Source organism: Hermetia illucens, chromosome 2 (genome assembly GCF_905115235.1).
Source record: "Hermetia illucens chromosome 2, iHerIll2.2.curated.20191125, whole genome shotgun sequence".
NCBI lineage: Eukaryota > Metazoa > Arthropoda > Insecta > Diptera > Stratiomyidae > Hermetia > Hermetia illucens.
The window spans coordinates 110,804,401-110,827,612 of record NC_051850.1 but is presented as its reverse complement, the minus strand read 5'-3'; positions in this window follow the sequence as shown (position 1 = coordinate 110,827,612).

Genomic DNA, 23,212 nt, shown 5'->3' with positions numbered 1-23,212 from the left:
TCGTTTTTTATTTTTAATATTCACCATATGAAAGATTTTGTGGTTTTCTAATTCTAGACGTTTTTCGGCTTCTCTAGTAAAATACCGCCCGTGATATAGGAATGAATAAATTTTTTTTATTACTCGCTTAGTTTTTGTGATATCGAAGGTGGATTTTCGATGCATTCGCAAAAACATAATCGTGTCAGATTTGTATACTTTTGATAATAGGGCTTAGTTAGAACCTTCTAAAGCTGGCGATTCCCGATTTTCTTGCGGATTAAGGGATATTTTTATTTAAACATTGACATTTTCTAAAAACTCCTTTATACAGAAAAAAAGATATCTTTATAAAATTTTATGTGTGGATCTATTATTTTAACCATACAAAAAAAAACATTTAGTAGTTTTAAGATTCATTTTCAGAATCGAGTGAAACTCATAAATTCTTAGCCGATCTGAAATTTCCCAGTTCATTCTATATGTGTTCATCTTATGTGACAAACTTTCTACCCACATGTTTCCATTCGTATAAGGCTGAAAACTCAAAATATTCTTTCATATAACTACAAGAAATGCGTACATATTACAGAGGTAAATGTTATGCTTACGCTAAACAAACAAACATTGTCTATTACCGAATACTGTATTCTATATGCATGGATATAAATTGATCGTACACTTATTTTTGATTTACTTCGTGCATAAAAGTATACATATGTAGATATCAAGTACGCATATTGAATACCGCTTGTTTAATGTATAAATATATCCATCTGAATTAGGCACTATCCCAAAGCTTCATTTACAGATATATATAAATAGATACATATGCTCGTCTCGAGTAATTGATATTGATATATAAATGATTAAAAAACTAAAAGGAATTGTGTTTCCCTCCCATTCACGTGAGCTCACTTTGTTGTGGTATCGACGAATTGATATCTTATGATAACGTCATGCACGTTTTAGAATGCACGAAATGTAAAAGTTTCTCCTACTATAACTTCGTTAATAATAGTTGGATTCAAACTTCCCAAAGTTATGCCTTATGTTATCCCTTATGCAAGTGACAAATTTTTTTTATTCTAGCATGGTTTTGTTTAATGCAAAACCTTAAAAATGGGGAAAAATAGCTTCTTCACATACACATACATAATTTTACTTGTATGCCAAGTATTCTCATTAATTATGGTATCAGCATCTTATTGTGGCGAAGCAATACTTGACACACGCTTCACAGCCCTACATATGCACAATATTAAGTGCGCCATCCCGACAAGCTCACAACCAGAAAAAGTAGACGCATTGCCAGCAGTCCATACCCTTAAGGAGCTTGAAGTGTGCAGTTACGTTATGGTGGAGACGCCGTTTCAGCAACCATACAAATGATCCTATAAGTCCGTCGAGCGTGGGGAGCACACGTTCAGTTTGGACGTCGATGGCAAGCCCAAAACGGTCTTCTCGGCCAGGCTGAAGCCTTTCTCCTAGGAGGCAGACTGGACTGGAAGGAAGCGGCCAAATAACCTCGCCGCGAATTCTCTCTCTGAAACCGCTTGGTTTCAGCTAAGAGCGGAGCGATAATTAACACTCACTTCACAGTCCTGCTTACGGCGAGTAATGAGCGTGCAAGCCGGCAACTAAGACAGTGTGCGATGTGCCCGTCGGACGCCCCAAAAACCGAAAAAAAACGTGCGTACGAGACCGGTGAGAACGCGGTACTCGCCCCAATCGAACGGCATCCAGCTGAGAAGATAAATTTGTCGAAGTTCTTCCCTCTTCATCGTTCGCGACTTTTGAGTTTTACAAGTTCAGGGTATAACCGCGAAATCTCTAAGCATCGATCAAACAGCAAATTGTTATTTTGTTTAAGGATTAAGGGGTCCTAAGTCCGCATCTACTTGATGTGGGACCGCACCAGATGGGAAGCAACTTACTTCCTCTTTTTTGGTCTACTGACCCCTGGTTTAGGGCTTGGTATCAAACTTCAAAAAATATTAGGCGAAGACAGTTTTGCGGTTTCTTACAAAGGCAGAGGCAAATCGTCAGACACTGCCCTGAGAGCATGACGGAAGCGGCTCGCCGATGTTAAATGCTCCATTATATAATTCACAGAGCACGTAAATTCATCCAACAGGACCAAACAGTGTTCCATATCTCATTGGACAGTTCCACGCTTTTGTGGTGGAAACATATCACATGAGGAAAAATCCTAAGGAATGCTCAATCAGGTATGCTTAGGATTATCCCTTTAACCTGACGACTCGAACAAGACTTTTCCCAGCTGCCAACAATCTGCAATAAGAATCAGTATAATAAAATCTTATATAAAGCACCATCACTTCTGGCACAACGGAGGAGTATCCTCAGTTTTATCGATGCAGTCTACAAGGCCTTAATTTTTCCGTCTATAGACTAATTCCATGTCAGTTGTCCCTTTGAGGTAACAAAAAAATGCGATTAGCAGTTAATCAGTGACTTTACCCAAGGCCGTTATTAAATTGGTGGTGTAAGTTGATGAAGTGAGCTATCGACGAAGTGTTCTCAGACAGATGCAGACGGTTTGTCAAGCTCATATTAAATTTCAATAACATAGTGGCATGGGAGCCTCCGTTCGATGTTACTCTCGCTCTTTCGCTGTCTCTTGCAACCAATCAAGATGTCCTCGAAATATAATAATAATAATCGTTGGCGCAACTTTCCAATTCGATCAGGGCCTTGAAATGTGTTGGAACACTTCATTCAAGACCGTAATGGAACACTACAGTACACTGTAGGGGACAATGTGGTCAGCATTGCGCTCGCCCGAGATTATTACCTTGATTTGACTCGGGTACTCATTCACAGCTGAGTCGACTGGTATCTGACGGTAAATCACGATACAAATCCCACTGCCACCAGTGAAATTTAAACCGCGACCTTCCGAACAACAGCCTTGTACTCTAGTCACTCAGCTATCCGGACACCCCGACATATACTAGCACATAAATCGACTCAGCTCCATTTCTGTCAATATATAAATATCAATCAGATTTGGTGGCCATCAAATCGATTATGGAATAGTGTGAGGACTTAATATATACGCTATCTTGTTCGACAGGGAGTGTGTCTGGGATAGAGTGAGTGTATCTTCAGTTACCTATGTATGAGGAGCATTCCGAAACAAAGTGCGATAGATTCTTTGTCTGATACTATCCCTTCTCGTTATTGCTGATATTATTTAACCTGCCTGACCTACCATAGAAGCGGTAGAGGGTCCAATGGACCATGGCTCCTTTCTTTAAATTCCTTGACTACGTTAATAACACTTTCCTGCTCTCTCATCGAGTGTTGGACATTGGCCAAATGATGCAATAATGGACAGAACATTGAAGGTGTCGACTAATTTGTGGGTTGCTTGGACCCGATACCACCCGACGCATTAATAATGCTAAATATGGTTTCGTTGTTTTCTGTTGAATCGATGAAAGTGAAGTGGGCAGCCAGAAAAGAAAAATGGCGAAAGTTGACTGTGTGGGTTTCCCGAACTTAAGCGCAACTATACCATACCATACTATGAAGAAAATTACCCTATATCTATCTTCATTTACCATATTTTAAAGGATTCACACTTACAATGTGTAAATAACAATATGAAATCCAAATCATGAGTTCCAATAGAAAATTAACGCAAACAGGAAGGTAATATAATAAAAGAAAACATGGAATATGACTGACTTAATGGGGTCTTATACTTTCGTGATTTCAATAAATCGATTATTTTTTGCATATTTTGAAAGTAGATGATGTTGAAAATACGTCTTCAAAAGGATTTCGTGAAAAGCACGTTCCTTAATGGATATTTTGAAAGGGGAATATGAACACCTTCGGTCTTTTCTAGCGCTTAGTGGGGTGCGGGCGCTTCACTCATTAGGCCGAGGACCAAGGGACGAGGAAGAACTCCCATCGATCCGAGACTGTATAGTTAATGAAATCGATGTACAAGAATCTGTTATTAGAAAGATGCTTGGGTGCACACACTCAAAACAACAACAAATCCCGCAAAAGCTGTATTTAAATTTTAGCTTCAAAACATTTCCACTCGAGCAAACGGGTGGTCGAAATTGCTACTCACTTATTAGTAATGATCTTCAACAAAGGATTTTTGTCCATTTTACAAGCCATGGACGTTCTGGGGGTCAGTGACGCTGCCAAAATCGCCCGGATTGAATAGAGTGAGGAAAATGCGGTGAATCGAAAACATTTTTTCAATGAGGGAGAACAATTCTACGTAAGTTCCTGCAATTATGTTTTATACTATACTTTACCTGTAAACGCGTTTTCCTGAAAGTTGACTTTTTAAAAATTGGGATATCACATCTACCAGAAATTTTTATCGAGTTCAATCAATTTAAATTACAAGTTTCTTATAAAATTTCAAAAAAAAAAAAAAAATCGAATGGAAAACCATAGCCAGCGGAATACTTATTAATAAGAAATATATATTTTTTTTTGCTTTTGAACAGATAAATCAGTTCAAAAGGTGATAAGATACTACCACCGCCAGCTAGATCTGTTTTAGTTTATGAATCACGCAGTTCAATTTAACTATAGTATATTACGGCATACCCAAGAATAATTCTTCGGGGGCTGGAAGGAAACTGTAGATTCATGAATTCAGTGAAAAAAAAATGTGTCTGACATTCACAAAACCATATACGATACTCATTAGTTTTAATGCGTGTAAGAAAAATTTAAGTAAAAGAACAAGTTTTACGTTTGTTCAGCTCCTGACCTATATCTCCACGAATGCTGAGGAATATCAGTTAGACAGCCAGTGTGATTACCAGCACATAACCCGTGAAAAGAGCGGACATTTTGAACAATTCTGTAATTCGTCGATCAATGAGATACTTTCGTTTAAATCAAATTATTATTATTATAAAGGCGAAGATGAGTCGTATGCCATGAGATCAACGGACACTACAAAACCCTACTCTCAAAGGCGATCTTCACGGTTCTCACGCTCTCGCCTCTTAAAGTGTATTTCCTTAATTGCGAAGTTAACTAGAAGTTTGTGAACCATAGCAAAGTGGCATAAATGGGGAACCCCAACCCAGTTCGGTAGTATATGCAGATGGCATGCATCCTCACCCTTTTGCAGAGGGCACTTCAGTGATTTCGCTGGTTCCACCTTCCAACCCCAACATCTTTATCCCGTGAATGACCTCATCCCCTGAGCCCCACAGCAAAGTTTCCTGTAACGTCAACAATCGTAGCCTCCTCTACAATAAGGAGCAAGCGAAACCAATTATACGTCATACATAACATCAGGAGACTTGTAGCAATATATGTACATCATATCGTCTTCACACTGTATAGCAGAAAATAATTATGCAGCCTTAGAGAAGACTTTTTGTAACGTTTCCAAAACATCCGAAGAATGGCACCTCTGGATGAATCGGCAACGGCGCAGCTGAGTGATTGCGTGAACGTGTAGTGTAAGTGTGTACAACTGGCGGCGCCATCAATAAAAATACAAACACACATACGTGCTTATGCAAAAACAGTAGGAATCAGAGTTTCGGTCGGTCGTCAAACGACCTTAAGCAGTTAAAGCGACTCTCGGCATTATTCGAATACTAAAATGCTAGAGTGTTTGGTCAGGCAAGTTTTCGAACGACCTTGGATGGGTTTTCCTCCGACAAACCAGAAAATCCTAGAATCGGTTGTAAACCAGCGGACGTAGAAAAAAGAAGGAGCTTGCCCTTCGCGGATAGAAAACTTTCAAAGCCTCCGTTTCATCCAACCATTCCAGAAAATTCCCAAGGGTTCTACTGCCGCGGCGACCCACTGTCGCATTCATTTCTATCAATTAGAAACAAACACAAACTCCGCACCCTCCAAGTGCCCTATGTACTAGCAAGGATGTCCGTAGAGCCAGCTGTTACGCATACGCACACTCTCGTCTCTCATGTTTTGTTGCTAAACAAAAACGCATTGAACACGGTCTGCTGACGATTGGAATGCCAGAGACCAGTGGCGGCGACACCAGAACTTGCCAGAGTTTCGAGCTCGGGGTATTTGCGCGAACCGCGAGGAACAAGTTCTGAGCTAACGAGAATGTGATGAGTCAAGTCTGCAAGGCGAGCTGAGGGCGTAGAGAACAAACAGAACGTTCTTGGCTTTGTGCATTATGTGACGTTGTTGTTGCCAACAAAAATTCCCAGATTCTCAGAACGGATAAAGTAATCATGGCGTGTGTGGTACCGAGCGATTATGAATATGACTCCAGACCGAGAATTCGTTTTTTATTGGTTGGGAGTCACAGAATGTTGTGGTTAATGGCTTCCAAGCACTCTCAAGACAAATGTCCAGACTGGCTTGATTGGTGGAGGAAAATAAGCATGGGGAACTCCGCAAAATTTTAAATCAAAACTAGCCAAGAACCTGAAAGATTGTTCTATGAAAGCAGATACTCCGACTCAGGAACTTTTGTTCTATTATTTTTCAATAATTAAATTCCTCCTGATAACTCCGCCATACTATTAACATAGTATGCTGGTCCCAAGCCCAGGTAAAGGAGGAGGGTTTGAGGCAACGTACTCTGTACTATCCTCAGTAAAACAAAAATAAAATGCTGAGATCAGGAAAAGAGATAAATAGAGTATAGTTGGAGCTATTCTACTATGCTAAATCCTACCAGATCTCTCTTAGTGACAGGCCCCGCGACAGGTCGACCAAGAAAATGCATACAATGTCGTTACAAACATGATGATCGGATTGAGTCACAAGCCTCGGAGAAATGCTAGGGCGTCCACCTCAGTCGACGCGGCAGGGTAGGCCCCGGTCCTGTCGAGAAATGGGCAAGGGTTCTTGACGCATGGACGGCGTCCGGACGTAAGCAAGTTAGTCCGCACGCAACGAACAAAACAAATACGTGTCTGCACGCTAAATGTTGGTACCCTAGCTGGAAAGACCGAGGAACTCGCAAGAGCCCTTCGGAAAAGGCGCATTGATGTCTGCGCTCTGCAAGAAACCCGATGGTCTGGTGCCAAAAGCTGCGACATTGAACGCGAACGCGGTAAAAATGGCTACAAACTTCTCTATTTTGGTAACCCACATACTCAATATGGTGTTGGCATTGGCATCTCAGAGGGTTTCCGTGATGCCATTAAAGAAGTCAAACGATTTGATGATCGGCTGATGAAGATCACCATTATATCAGCTGATCGCACTATTCACTTCTTCACCGCGTGCCGATGCCGAGAAAGATGCCTTCTGGCAACTTCTCGATGAAAAGACTTATCACGTGCCTGCTGACGATTATACAATCATTGCCGGTGACCTTAATGGTCATGTGGGTGAAAAGGCAGACGGTAACAGGTGCGATGGGGGAAAGGGGTTCGGAGCGCGCAATCAGGGTGGCGAGCATATAATCGGTTTTGCGGACACCCATGACCTTGTACTTATCAATACATGGTTCATCAAACGATTGCCTTATCTTCCCACAATTTATAGTGGGAACAGTAAAATGCAAATCGACTATATTCTCATAAGACGCCAACATTTTACCACTGTTACTGATTGCAAAGTCGCTCCCTATGAGACCATCGCACCTCAACATCGGCCATTGATTGTCGTCCTGCGAATTAACAGCGTGAGGAACGCACTGGCCCGCCGCGCATTAAATGGCGATTTGGTAAGAAGAAAGAAGAAACGATCTCACTCATACGATTGCCGACCATTACGAATGTGGAAGAAACATGGAATCAAATGAAAGACACGATCCACAAAGCAGCCGCTGCAACCCTCGGGGTCACCAAGCCGGGTAAGCGGTACATCAACCGAGATACTTGGCTTTGGAATGACGATGTTGAAATGAAGGTCCGTGAAAAGAAACGCCTCTACCACAAATTTCTCGACGATAAAACACTTGTTAATTGGCAAATTTATAAGAATGCCAACCGGGAAGCAAAGAAAGCGATCGCTGTCACCCGAGCGAACCATTTCAAAAATCTTTACGATAAACTGGACACTCGGGATGGCGAGAGAGATCTGTATCGACTTGCTAAAAGCCGTAATGAACGCACATAGGATATCGAACACTTCTGTTGCGTTAACGACAAGAACGGTACTTTGCTTACTGATCGTCGAGCCGCGACGGATAGATGGCGAGAATACTTCGAGCAGATTTCAACTGAAGAATTCGCTCATCCTCCACTTCCACAATCATTGTCGGCATTTGGAGCAGTTCCATCTGTCAACGCAACTGGTGCTCAGAGGTGGCGGTGAAGAAAACGGGGCGGCAACCCTATCGGCCAAACCAAAACCAAGTGGTCGAGAACCTCCATAGTGGTGGCACCGGGAGACGCTGTAATTACTTTGGTTTGCCGGCCGTGATTCAGTAGGCGAATGCTCCAAAGACCTAATTAGGGCGATCAGACCCGAGTCTGCACGGGGACTCATCTGAAGTGATAAATTGGTCACGAAACCTTACCAGGGGTATACTGGTACCATGGGAACCGGGAAAGCCCCTGGACTCACATACTTTGGGTGAACTCCTGTTATATGTGAGGACAGCTCGGTTATTTGCGGTTGGCCCCCCTAGTGGGAGTTTCATGGTGGTTGTGGTTGTGCTCAAGCGAGAAGAGACCTTCGGGCCTCGACGTGGTGTTGCGTATCAACACGGTTGCCGTACTCCATAGTTCGGTAGAGATTTAGGTAATTCTTGCATCCACCAGTATGAATGCTAAGCCATGCACTTGATATAGACTGGTACCGTTGTGACTTGTCTCAGCGGGGCTCTGATTGTGGTCACAAAATCAATCCGTGTCTGAAGAGGACCGTAGGATTAAGTCTCACGACAGGTGCCTACGTAAAACACTATGGGCTTCACTGTCAGCGCAACTAAAGTCGAGGAGGCAATAAAACAGATGAAATCGGGGAAAGCAACAGGATCTGACGACATCGCATCTGAGCTCTGGAAAACAAAGAGCTGGGACCCAACACTGTGGCTCAGTGAATTCTTTAACCGGGTTATGCAGGAAGGGAGAACACCATTTGACTGGCAAGAAAGTACCACTGCAGAATGTTCAAATTACCGTCCGATCCGATTACTTTCCCATACCATGAAGATTTTTGAACGCATTCTTGACTACTGTATTTGCGAAATCGTTAAAATATCCGTGAATCAAGACGGATTTGTCAAGAACTGTAGGACTACTGACACAATACACGTTCGCGGTTACTCATGGAGAAACACCATGAGAAGCATCACCCTTTTTACATTGCCTTTCTAGATCTAGAGAAAGCGTTTGACCGTGTACCACACGAACTCATCTGGTATGCTTTACGACAACACTTCTTGCCAGAAGAACTCGTGCGCTGGGTTCAATTGCTCTACCATGATCCGAAAAGTAAAGTTCGAAGTGTGGCGGGTGTATCAAAACCGTTTCGTGTCTCTGTTGGTGTTCATCAAGGAAGCGTCCTCTCACCACTCCTCTTTGTTCTTGTTATGGACACCGTCACACGGGAAATCCAACGTCCAGCGCCCTACACACTGCTTTATGCAGATGATGTTTTCCTAGCATCTGATAGCAAAAATTATCTCGAGCAACTTGTTCAAAAATGGAATGATCGCCTCATGCAGCACGGTCTCAGATTGAATTTAAACAAAACTGAATTTTTGACGACCGATCCCCATGAAATAGACACAATCACTGTCAGCGGCAGTGATCTGCCCAGAAGTGAGCGATTTAAATACCTCGGGTCAACGCTATCAGCCAATGGAGAACTGTGTTATGAAATTGCTTCACGCATTAACGCAACCTGGATGAAGTGGCGTTCCACAACTGGTGTTCTTTGTGATCGACGTATCAACGGACGTCTCAAATCTAAAATTTACCGCAATGTCGTCCGTCCAGTCGCTCTCTATAGTTCTGAGTGTTGGCCGATTATAAAAGACAATGAACGGCGTCTTGCGGTAATGGAGACGAAGATGCTACGTTGGACTAGTAGCGTCACACGTTTAGATCACCTACGAAATGAGGATATCCGCGATCGTTATGGGGTTGCACCGATCGTGGAAAAGTTACGAGAGAGGCGTCTTCGATGGTATGGTCACGCAATTCGTGCAAACGAGAATTCACTTGCCAAGATTGGTCTGAACATCGAAGTCGATGGTAAACGACCAAAAGGCAGACCTAAGCAATGGTGGCTTGATACGCTGGATGAGGATTTGAAAGTCTCGAGATTCCACCCAGATCAGGCATTCGATAGAGCCAAATGGCGAAGCCGATCACGACGAGCCGACCCCGCTTGTGAACGGAACAAAGGCTGAAGAAAAAGAAGAAGAATTAAATTCCTCCAGATTCAATCGTGGTAATTACATTTTTAGAAGTGCTCCAAAGTGCAGGCTTTTTTTTCCTTTTCTTTTTTTTATTCCATTTATGCTGGGAGCCGAATTTTTTTGGATTGAAACAGCTGTGGTTTGACAGAGTCCATAATTGAATCCCATATGTCCACATAAATTTAAGCACTGATGTGTAGATCAATAACTTACAGCTCAGAGAAAGTGATGATATTTGTGGAGCTAGTAAAGTGGGCATTTAACTCGTTCTATAGATACAAGTCTGTAGGTCCGGATATCATCATTCCTGCGCTAGTAACAGAGGGAATGGATGCCCTGGCTCAAGACAGCATCGAATCGATCCGCTGTTATTCAATTGGGTCCTTCACATGCTGTAGTGGAGAAAAATCCATATATTGGCCAGCCAGAAGCCTATTTAGGCAGCATGTTTTAGGGACTGCCCACAGGGACGAGTTTTCTCCCCTCTGTTATGGCTCCTGGTAATGGATGCCTTTCTATGGTTGCCGGAGGACGAAAAAGTCTTCGCGCAAGCATTTGCGGTCGGTCTAGCGGTAATAATTACCGGCAAGTTTGCGAACACAGTATGTGACCGCTTGAATGTAACTATGCATGAAATCCACAGTTGGTACCTCCGCAATGGATTTCCGGTGAACACTAGAAAGACTGGACTAGCTGAACATCAGGTGGGGCAAACAGTCAAGTATTTAGGATTTAGGAGTATATCTCGGCTCCAAGCTAATGTGGAAGCACCATATCCAGGAACAATACCGGGAATCCCGCAGATTGCTCTGGTGCTGTAGGACTACGATGAATAAGACCTGGGGACTTTTGCCGCAATAAATTCATGAAATGTATACATTCATAATAAAACCCATTTTAATGTATGCATGCATCGTATGGTGGCCGAGAATGAACTTTCTAATAGCAGGAAGCTGCTAAACGCAGATTCAGAGGCTCGGTTGCTTAAATATTACTGGAGCAATGAGTACTATGCGGACTGCGGCATTCGAATCTATCCTAAATTTACCCCCCATTCATTTGGAGGTGAAACAGAAAAGAAATATAATGTCGCAATTACCAGGACCATTACAGATTTAATAATCTTTCCTCCGACGGATCAGTCATGGAAGACGGATCGGACGTAGGAGTGTTCTCGGGTAACTCGATTATGGAATTGGTCCAAACCCTCGGAAAAATGATTACCATATTTAAGGCGGAGATATATGCCATTTCATTGGCAGCAGAGGAATGTATGCAACAAAAATAGATGGGTCGCATCATTCGAATCTATTCCGACAGTCGGGCAACATTATCAGTACTAAACAGCAACGACATATCAAGCCGGTTGGTATGGAGTTATCATCAGGTGCTGCTCAAATTTGGCCGGTTGAACGAAACATTCCTGAAGTGGATATCAGGGCACTCCAACATCGCTGGTAATAAGGAAAATGACAAACTGACCCGCCAGTCCCTTAAGAGGTGGGACATGAAAATCCTAATAGAGCTTTTAACGGGACATTGCTCCTCGAACTACCATATGGAAAAGTTGGGGTGGTGTTTTCGACTATATGCAACAAGAAGGAAGGTACGGCCTGCACTTCATATACAGCTGTCCGGGCTCCTCAGATCTCAGACGAATACAACTTGCTAAGGTTTTCTACAATGAAGAATCTGCACACTCTCTGCCTCTGGGGAACGTTCTCATATTCGCAAGAGCCTGTGAACACCGTAGGCGAGAAGCCATTGAATGGGCGATTTACGGGGATAATATAAGGCCTAAGAAAGTTCTCAGTAATCGGAGCTACGGCTCCCTCCACCAAACTGAACTCAAATTGCTGACAAGCTTACGCCCCTCTTTCACTGTTTTTCTGAATTTCCGAAGCATCCGGGGATTATGCGTTCTATTGGATCGCATAATCGAAGGGATCGATCATTCTCAAGGTGTCACCCATCCATTGTAACTTCTGCTTTCGGATCAACGTGTCCTCGAACAGGTCGACCAAGTCCTGCCTCAGATCAGAGTACCCCGATGACATGACGCACACATATATCGATGAAAACTTGGAGCTTTCGAGTAATAGTAGTAGAGGGGTTGATATGTGATTTTCCAGAAGCTAAGCTTCTCGTCTACCAAGACCGTTAATGGGTGGTGATAGCTACACCATGAACGGGGTGATTACTATTAATAAAACGCTACAGATGTAGACTGAGGATTCGGAAAACGCATTCCCCAATACAGGGTATTATCCGAACCGTAGCCATTGGATAGTTTGCAGTCGGGGATAACTGACTGTAATCGAAGAGAGCCTCACTGATTCTATCTTCCCTCAGTGTCTAAGCTTTGATCTTACCGTGCTATGGTATGGCGGACCTCCGGACCTCTTAATCTCCATATTCGTGGGAACTATATGAGTACTAATGTGAAAAAACAAGGAACAAACAAACGAGTGTGCGGTGCGACACAAACCGAACACTGAAAGTCAAGTCACTACACCCATGAAGAGAAAATTTAGGAACTCAAGCAGAGGATTCATGGTCAAGGCTCAAAAAGAATGGACGAGTAAGATACGTCTGAGGTCAGACGTTAGGAAGACGACAACCGACTCTATCTGCCCTTAAAAAGGCTCAGGGCAGACCCCAGTAGAAATAACGAGAGCAGTGGAAATTAGCCCGCAAGGGAAAAATGGCCCCAACAAACCCAAATCCCAGCTCAAGAGACGAGAAATCCCGGGGACCTCAGGGGTGAAGTTAGAAGCCAGGCGACTTGCCGTTAACTATGCTAATGCGGTAAAGAGCATTCGACTGGCCATACAGCCGAAAGTACTTCTGCAGCAAATACTCACTCATAAAGAGTAGGCAATAATTGAGGACCTCATCGTTATAGAGATGGGTGAAGGATGGAGGAGCTCGTATTCGCCGACATACGATTTCGACCAAGTCTTTCACTGGTAGAAGGGACCGGAACTGACGACATGTGTTGGGGATGATATACTAGGGGCACACGTTGTGACTGGGAAGCTTCTACACCTCCTAATCGCTCAAAACATGAATCTCCACACACCGTTTTATGGAGGGTTTTTAGAAGTAAGGAGGAGGGCAAAAATAAGCTTCTCATGATCGGGGTATATGACCGATGATCCTTGGAGGCAATTAAACCTGAGTGTAATTACGCGGTATTTCTAGGGATTAAACTATTTGAAATAATAAAAACTTGTTTTTTTCTATTCGCTAGTGTTAATTTATTGGTCTTGCAATTGCCGATACTTGTTAGCACTAATGAAGGGAACAAGAGTGGTTCCCGAAATATCGGTATTTGCAAGACCAATAAATTAACACTAGCGAATAAAAATAACAAGTTTTTATTATTTCAGGCAATTAAACGTTGTAACTGCCTCACCCATTATAGATTTAATAGCATACCTCTGCACGTGTAGGAAGGATACATTGGAGGACACACCGGGTGGAAAGCTTACTGAGGTTCCGCCGGGACCATAGACGCTGCAAGGGCAGGACCGAGCAGGAAAGTGGACCTGCTGCCCATAGAAGGGGAGAAGCTGGACGACCTAGATTTTCCAAGGTTCAAGTCGAATAGCGAGTCATAAGCACGTGCCATGTCGGGGGAGGAGGATAACACTCCGGCATTAGAGAAGAACTCCAAGCACTAAAGGAGCTATGGCCAGCACTAAAATAGCCCAGGTAAATCTCCACCATGCAAAAGCAACAAGGACAAGTTCCAAGGGTAACATTGGAATAGCGCTGGCTCAAGAGCCCTGGGTATGCCGGAGAGCAAAGAGGGAGCATGAGTGGAGCATGGTGACGGGCAAGAGTGGTCTTTATTCCGAAAACAGGTAAAAAGAAAAGAAGAAAAGAAAGAAAAGAAATGCAAGACACATGTTGAAAATATATGCCGGAAAGTTACAAGGGCTCCGATGACTTGCAGGTCCATAGCAAGGAAAAACGGGGATGCATCCCGAAAATGCTGGCACTTTTACAAAGTAAGTTGGGCACTTGGGAGAATATTTAATACGAAATGACAGGTTGAAACCATATGCAGAATAGTTCTTTTACGACGAAGTGCGACGTCCTTTGACAACATTATTATAGAGCGGCAATGGCTACGTTAAAAGATTGCAAGCCCCACAGATCAAGACCCCAGTTTTATTGCAAAAAATAGTGACCACCCTGTTTCCGCAGCAAAGTAAATGCACTATTGCGACCGAAAGAGAGCATCCCCTCAAAGCATATCCCAATTATAACAGAGGATGAGCTTATTATTGGCTGTGAAAAGGTAAGGACTAAAAAGCACTCGGGCTGGACGGAATATTGTACGTAACTTGGAAGACAACGATAAAAGCAAGACCAGAGTGGTCCTTTACACTTTTAATATCTGTTTGGAAGAGGGCGTCCTCCCAAAGCAGTGGAAAAAGAAAATGCTAGTGTTGCTACCAAAGAGTGACAAACAACCTGGTGAGTCATCGTCGGACTATACGACTGTATGAGAAAGCTGTAGGAGTGCTTTGGCTACTCCCAATTGTACAGGAAGCAGGAGGAATTTCCACACAATAGAACCATTTTCGCGTGGGCCGATCAATGGTGGATAATATTGAGGCTCTAAGAGACATTTCTGCACAATCTTATGCTGAGGCCCTCTGTCGAGAGTGGACTCCACGCTTTGACTATCTTATAGGTAAAACCCCGACGCAGACCCAGTTGGATATTTGGTAACTGATGGAGTGCCTCAAGGATCGGTAGTGGATCCATTACTCAGAAACGAGATGTATGACTATGTGCTGCTTATCAAACTCCCGCGACAAGCTACCCTTATTGGCTATGCTGACGACATCGCAACTGTGTTAGTAGACAAACCTCTTGAGGATGTTGTCTGAGCATGTGAAACATCGATCAGGCTGATCAAGGAATGGCTGGTATCACATGGGTTAGAGTTGATGGAACACAAAACTGAGGTTTTATTAGTGAGCAGCCGCAAGTTTAAAGAAATTCTAAGCTGTTATGCGGGAGAGCATGTGACAGAATTCAAGCTTTATGCTGGATCATCGACTAACCTTCAAGGAAGACTTAAGCTAGGCGGGCAAGGAAGCAGGTAAAGTTGTAGCTGCGTTAGCTGGCATGATGCCCAATATTGAAGGACATAAACCACCGAGGAGGCTGTTGCTGCCTAGGTTGTGCTCATCCACTCTGCTGTAGGAAAAAGATCCTTAATGTTTAGGTGCAGAGGATGAAATGATCTTTACTATATCGTTTGAGAGTTGCTAGCGCATTCCGAACAACGTCAGACGGAGCAGCTTCTGTAGTCACTGGAATGGTGCCAATTGATATTTTAACCGAGGGTGTGCGAAGATTATACAACTGGAAAGCACATGGTGACCATAATATCGAAGATCGACGACGGGAGGAGAGAACGCGTACAAACAGGGTGAGGCGGGAACGTTGGAATAATTCTCACAAGGGAAGGTGGACGCAGATGCTAATTCTAAATATCTAGCTTTGGATTATGCGCCATGAAGTTACCTACTATCACTTGACTCAGTTTTCTGAGTCAGGTGATAGTAGACTGGGGATGATGGATATCGTAGGTATATGCATTATTTTAAGCATAACGACCTGGAGCACATATTCACAAGTTGTATTCAGGAAGAGCTTGAAAAGTTAGAGCACTTATGAAAAAGTGGCAGGGAGGGAATAATTCTCACCGTAGAAGTAAGCCGATAGGGCTTTTACCCGCCCCACGATATAATATTTATAGATAGTTTCGTGGGGCATAGTGGGTGAGGAGAGGTAGGTTAAAGTCCTACACTGTGGTATTCCATGTTTTCTATCTATATAAAAACAAAAACAGGCAGATAGACAGTAAACTGATTTTAATAGGAACTTCGACACCACTTTCCCTGATCTAACACCGTGTAATTTCCAAAAATTAAATAAAAAATTGAGAGGAAGAGTCCTTAGTTCTAACGAGGAGATTGAAAATGTAGACAAAGTCGAAATTCAGAAACTAGAAAAGGACGATTTCAAGAAATGGTTCGAAAGGTTTTGGTAGTCTCAAGAAGTCTTATTGAAATCAGTGAAAATTATGACGAAAAAGCACAAACCGATAAGGAATAATAAAGATGAGAAAAAATTGTCGTTTTTCGTTTTCAAGATTTTGTACAAACAAAATCTTATTAAATCACCAAATTTGGTGGGAAAATGTGAGCTGTGAACCCCCACGTATGTAGTAATTAGCATCGGTCTACACTGTGTTTAAGGGGGGGAGGCATATACAAAAAGGAGGATCTACATTTTTTTCGTCGAATATAGTCACGTAGGGTATCAAATGAAAAGTCTCAATTAGTACTTTCCATCAGTTTTGACATTTGATGCAAAAGGAGGAGTATGGGCCTGAAAATTGATCATTTCTGTCACGGATACATCTCCCGAAGCTACTCAACTGAAAAACGTGACGTGGTTTGACAATGAATGTAAGTTAGCAACGGAACGGAAGAATGTCGCATACCGAGTAGTGTTGCATTCTCAAAGAACGCGGGCACGCGCAGAGACTTACTACGAACTCCGTCGAGCGGAGAAGCGATTTCACAGACGGAAAAAGGAAGCCTGGGAGAACCAACAAGTCTGTGAACTATAAAAGTACAGGGAGCAACCGCACCAGGCGCGGAAGTTTTACCAACAAGTCAGCAGGATGAAGCCTTATACACCTCGATGCTCATCCTACCGAGACAAAGAGGGAAATCTGATTTCCGACAAAATGGGCATATTGGAGTGATGGGTTGAATACTTTGATGAGCTACTGAGCAACCAGAACATCGGCGAGTTGGAGGTCCCGCCAACGGAAGACGACGGACAAATACTGCCACCACCAAGTTTAGGAGAAACAGTCCGTGCAATTCATCCGCTAAAAAATCCTAAGTCGCCAGGAGCCGATGGAATTACAGCCGAATTGGTTAAATATGGAGGTGACCAATTACACCAAATGGTTCACCAACTTGTGCTCAAGGTATGGGACAGCGAATCAATGCCTGACAATTGGCAACGAGGCATTATCTGTCTCATACATAAAAAGGGAGAGAGGTATCACGTTGCTGAGTACCATCTATAAGATATTCTCCGCTATCTTGTTAGGCCGGATAGCCCCATATGCCCAGAACATCATTGGCCCATACCAAACAGGCTTCACTCCAGGCAAATCAGCAACAGATCAGATCTTCTCTCTGCGGCAAGCGATGGAAAAACTGTTGGAATATGGACAACAGTTGTACCATCTATTCTTCGACTTTAAAGCCACCTATGATAGCATAGCCAGGGCAAAACTGTACACGGCCATGAGAGAATTCGGTATCTCGACGAAACTAATAAGACTGACTAGGCTGACCCTGACCAATGTGCGAGGCCAGATAAAAGCAGCAGTATCACTCTCAAGACCATTCGACATCAACAACGGTCTACAACAAGGGAATGCACTATCATGTGTCCTCTTTAACCTGGGCCTCGAGAAAGTGATCCGTGATGCTGAGGTAAATGCAAGAAGTACGATCCTCTTTAAGTCCACCCAGCTACTGGCCTATGCTGACGATATCGACATCATGGCAAGAACCACTCGAGACGTACAAAGTGCCTTCATCCAGATCGAACAGGCGGCAATTGGCGCAAGATCTTGGGCTGCACATCAATGAAGGCAAGACAAAATATATGGTGGCAACGTCAGCACCGAAAACCAACTAACCAACAACATCAAACCGCACTGGTCAAACAGGAAGAATAAGGATAGGAGAATACAACTTTGAGACCTTTGATAATTTCTCCTATCTAGGGTCGAAAATCACAACCGATAGCAGCTACGATGATGAAATCCGTGAACGGTTGTTGTCAGCCAACAGAGCCTATTTCAGCTTACAAAAACTGTTCCGCTCGAAACGTCTTACCATAGGGTCAAAGCTCTTACTGTACAAGACTATGATTTTGCCAGTCCTGATGTATTCTTCGGAAACTTAGCAACAGAAATTGCGAACTCTTGGCCGCGTTCGAGAGAAGAATCCTCCGAAGAATTTTTGGCCCCCTACTGATGATGGACGATTCCGTAGCCTACATAACGACGAAATCTATGGGCGATACCATGACCGTCCGTTTGTGGATAAAATCCTGCTCAATAGGTTATGGTGGGTGGATCACTTAATCCGTATGGATGAGGATGATCCCACCCGGAAAGTCTATAAGGGCAATGTCTATGGTAGAAAAGGAAGACGAGGCAGACCCTGCCTAAGATGGAGCGATGGCGTAGGCCAGGACGCCAGACAGCTTTTAGGCATATCGAATTGGTGGACCTCGACGCAAAACCGGGATGTCTGGAGTTCCTTATTAAGGCAGGCCTAGACCGGATACCGATGATGATGATGATCTCGGTCTCCGAGAACTACATGAGGACTGGCAAGTTGTCTTGTACAGTAAGAGCTTTAACCCTATGGTAAGACGTTTCGAGCGGAACAGTTTTTGTAAGCTGAAATAGGCTCTCACTCCTTAAGTAAGATTAGACTAGACCTCTTTATCGAGCAATAAAAATATATTTCCTAGTTCCGAACAAAGGGAATGATTAGCATATATATCAGGAATTTGCAGTGTTCTTGATGTTGTAAGCAAATATTGAAAGGATCTTAGCAAACTGCATGTGCTGCATATAATCTTCTTTTTCTTCAGCCTTTGTCCCGCTCACAAGCAGGGCCGGCATATAATATTTATAGATATTACTACAATAAGTAGAAATTAGAAACTATGATCATAAACTAAGATTCGATTAATTCTATCTTCTTGTCAGTATAATTTCTCTGAAAGTTAATACATATGGGTGTAGTTACAACATTACATACATATTTTGGACATTCGCTAAAAAAAAGTCCCTTGTTCGAACCACAATACGCAACTTCCCAAATCCCAACTAGCCAAACAAACGAGGTCTTCTTCAATATGTGGTAAGTACGTAGTATTCGTGGTACGCAGCATTCGCCTGTGCTTACATGGGACGGGTTGAAGTAAGCGAATAAGTTTAGCTGCTCCGTCTCATGCGGTGACATAATCCCAACCAGAAATAACAAAATCCACTAACGCGAGCCATATTAGATCACTTTCGAGCGATTCATCAATGCACTCCAAGTTGCAACGCTTGTTAGACTAATCAATAACGCCAAGACAAGCTTTTTTGGAAAAAATGCGTTCTTGGAAATTGTTCAAGGTTAAAGCGTCTAATTAATTGTACGTTTTCAGGTGAGGGGGACGTGGTCGAATTCGAGGAAACGTTCCACAAGAGAACAATAAATGACGTCACTGCTTGAGTTGGCTTTCAAGCGTCATATACATACATACATAGTTCCCTCAATCGAGTTATGTGAGAAATAGTAACTTTATGACATCATACCAGTTGTTTTTGTGGGGAGTCAAAAATGCGGAGCTCTTTCCACATGATTGCGTGAAATGTGGGGAGTACATCTCTTGTACATCACGCTTATTATGTGTATCCCGATTTAAGTAGCAGAATGTATTGATGGATAATAAAGAGTAAAGTCTCAGACATCAACGAAACAAACATCTGCTACAGATGCAATTTTCGTTCGAGTTCAAAATCATGCGTATTTAGGATTGCTGGCTACGCATAATTTTTGGAAAGACAGTGCTTCATCATTGTGATTGCATGACTTACTTGTCCTTTTTAAGGTTTTGTGTGAAACAAAAGCATATTAAAATCGATTCAATGTCTGTCTGTCACACCCGATTTACTAAGAAACGGCTAAACCGATTGTCACGAAATTAGGTGAGCACATGTGGTCTACGTGTCCTTTTACATGCAGCGAGGGACACCATTTTGTGTGTAGTTGGGTTGGGTTATCAAATGAAAGGGCTCGATTAGTACTTTTAGAAACTGATCTTATTTCTGATTTTAGTTGAAACATATTGGAGTGAAGGCTCGAAATATATGGCCAAGTGAAACAGGTCTCGTTCTCAGAACTCATCCAACCGAAAAATCTAGGCCTTAAAATATTGGATTGGGGAAAAATAAATGTCATATTTTGTCAATAGATGACGACACTTAAACATATCTTGTGTTGTATTTATCGCATCGGGTCATACTATACGACGATTTGAAGACTACAATCTGTGCTACAAGTGTCTCTTTGACAGTGTTGTGATCGTATGTTTCAGTGTCAAGTTATAGTGTGTTAAAAATGGAGTCCCCAAGCAAGAAAATCGTCATATTCTACGTTTTTACTACCTGAGAGGTAAAAATGCGGCGAAGGCGGCCGAAAAAATTTGTGAAGTTTATGGACCCGATACTGTAACGCCCAGAGTTGGTTCGATCGATTTCGTTCTGGTGTAGTGGATGTGGAAGATACACCCCGTACTGGTACGCCAATCGTCGTAAGAACCGATAAAATCGTCGAAATCATCCAAGTAGACCGGCATGTGCGCATTCGCTCGATTGGCCAGGAATTACGTATAGACCATAAAACAGTTTGGAACCATTTGCAGAAGATTGGATTCCAAAAAAGCTGGATGTTTGGGTGCCACATGAGTTGACGCAAAAAAATCTCTGGGACCGAATCAACGTCTGCGATGCATTACTGAAGCAGAACGAATTCGACCCATTTTTGAAGGGGATGGTGACTGGTGATGAAAAGTGGATCACGTACGACAACCTCAAGTGAAAAAGACCGTGGTCTGCCAAGCCCGGATTGACGCCCAGTAAGGGTTTGCTGTGTGTTTGGTGGGATTGGAAGGGAATCATCCATTATGAGCTGCTCAACTATGGCCAGACCCTCAATCCGGTCCTCTACTGTAAGCAACTCGTCCGTTTGAAGCAGGAGATTGACCAGAAGCGGCCAGAATTGGTCAAAAGGAATGGTGTTGTGTTCCACCGGGACAACGCTCGGTCTCACAAATCTTTGATGACCCGCCAGAAACTACGGGAGCTCGGATGAGATGTCGTATCGTACCCACTGTATATTCCGGACCTAGCACCAAGTGATTACCATCTTTTTCGGCCCATGCAAAACGATCTTGGTGCTACTAAGTTGGCCTCAAAAGAGGCTTGCCAAAACTGGCTGTCGAATTTTTTTGCAAATAAGGAGGGGGGGGGGGATGGGTCTTATAACGGGGGGATAATGAAGTTTCCTTCTAAATGGCCACAAGTTTGCGAAACAAAACGGCGCATATTTGACTTAAATCGGATAATTCTAAGTATGTTAAATAAAGCGTCAGATTTCGATCACAAATACGACATTCCTTTTTCCTCAACCCAATATATCCCCTTCCGATATCTGCACAAATAAAGTCCGGTCCGACATCAAGTGGATGCGGATTTAGGACCCCTCAATCCTTAAACAAAATATATTCAGCTCTGGCCAAGGTTTGGCTCAAATTATGGGCGGATTTACGCTAAATATAATTCGAAGTTATGTCGAATTATATAAACGAGCATTCAACATCTGCGAGTCGCTTCGGTCACGCTGCTCCCAGGGCAGAGGTGAGGAAGCTTCTGACGATTTGCCTCTGCCCTGGTAAGGAACCCTAAAGCCGTCTTCGACTAATAAAACACAAACCTTTTCTACCCGAAGCGCCCAGCTTCCGTTGTCCCGATTTGTTTATTATTTCCCTTTAAATGAGGTGTTATTGTCTATAATTACTGCATCAATAGTTTGGTGATAAAATTTGAACAAAAACAAGATAGAAATTGGAAGCTGGGGACTTCAAGTATGAAAGGTGCGTGTATTTGTTATATAAGAATATTGTGGAGCATGACCATCTCTATTCTATCCTTTTTTACGTTCATAAGTGTCATATATGCATTTAGTATTTCAGACCAATTAGTTTAATGTCATGTTAATGTATATATGATGTCTTAGGGTGCAGTAAATATGCACGAAAATAAAAATTTCGAACTGTTGTGACTTCAATATCAATAGCACGATTTTCACCAAACTCTCTATTATCATCATCAGAAGCGCAACAACCGGTATCTGGTGTAGACCTACCTTAATAAGGAACTCCAGATACCCCGGTTTTGCGCCGAGGTCCAACAATTCGATCCCTAAAAGCTGTCTGGCGCTCTAACCTACACCATCGGTCCATCTCCGGGAGGATTTTGCCTCGTCTTCTTTTTTTACCATAGATATAAACTTTCCTGGCTGGATCATCCTCACCCATACGGATTAGGTGACCCGCCCACTGCAATCTGTTGAGGCGGATTTTATTCATAACCAGACGGTCGTGGTATCCTTCATAGATTCCGTCGTTATGTAGGCTTCGGAGTATTCTTCTCTCGAACGCGGCCAGAAGTTCCCATTTTTTTGCCAAGAACTCAGGTCTCTGAGGAATACATAAGGACCGACAAGATCATAGCCTTAGGCAGTAAGAGCTTTGACCATATGAGACATTTCGAGCGAAACAGCTTTTGTAAACTGGCAGCCAACAACCGTGCGCAGATTTCATCGTCATAGGTCTTATCGGTTGTATAAACACAAAACCTTATTAAAATCGATTTACCGTCTGTCTGTCTGTGCAAATTCAAGACTTTGAATGTCAATATCACGTGAAAGTGGATGTTATGTAGTTTATGAGAATGGCCCATATTCCCATGCGTTTTGTATGTATGAGGTGTGGGAAAAACCTGGCCTCTGAGCACTCAGGCTGCAGTGGCCTTTTATGCTCGATTCTCCCGTCTAACGTAATATCCCAGATATGTTTATGTATCGCAGGGTTTATATTACTGGAGGTGATGCTACCCGCTGCAATTGTGGGCACATCACCACTAAGGCATTCGGACAACCAGCCGACTAGTCTTCAGTAAATATTTCTGGCGGTCCATGAACAAGGACGTCAATT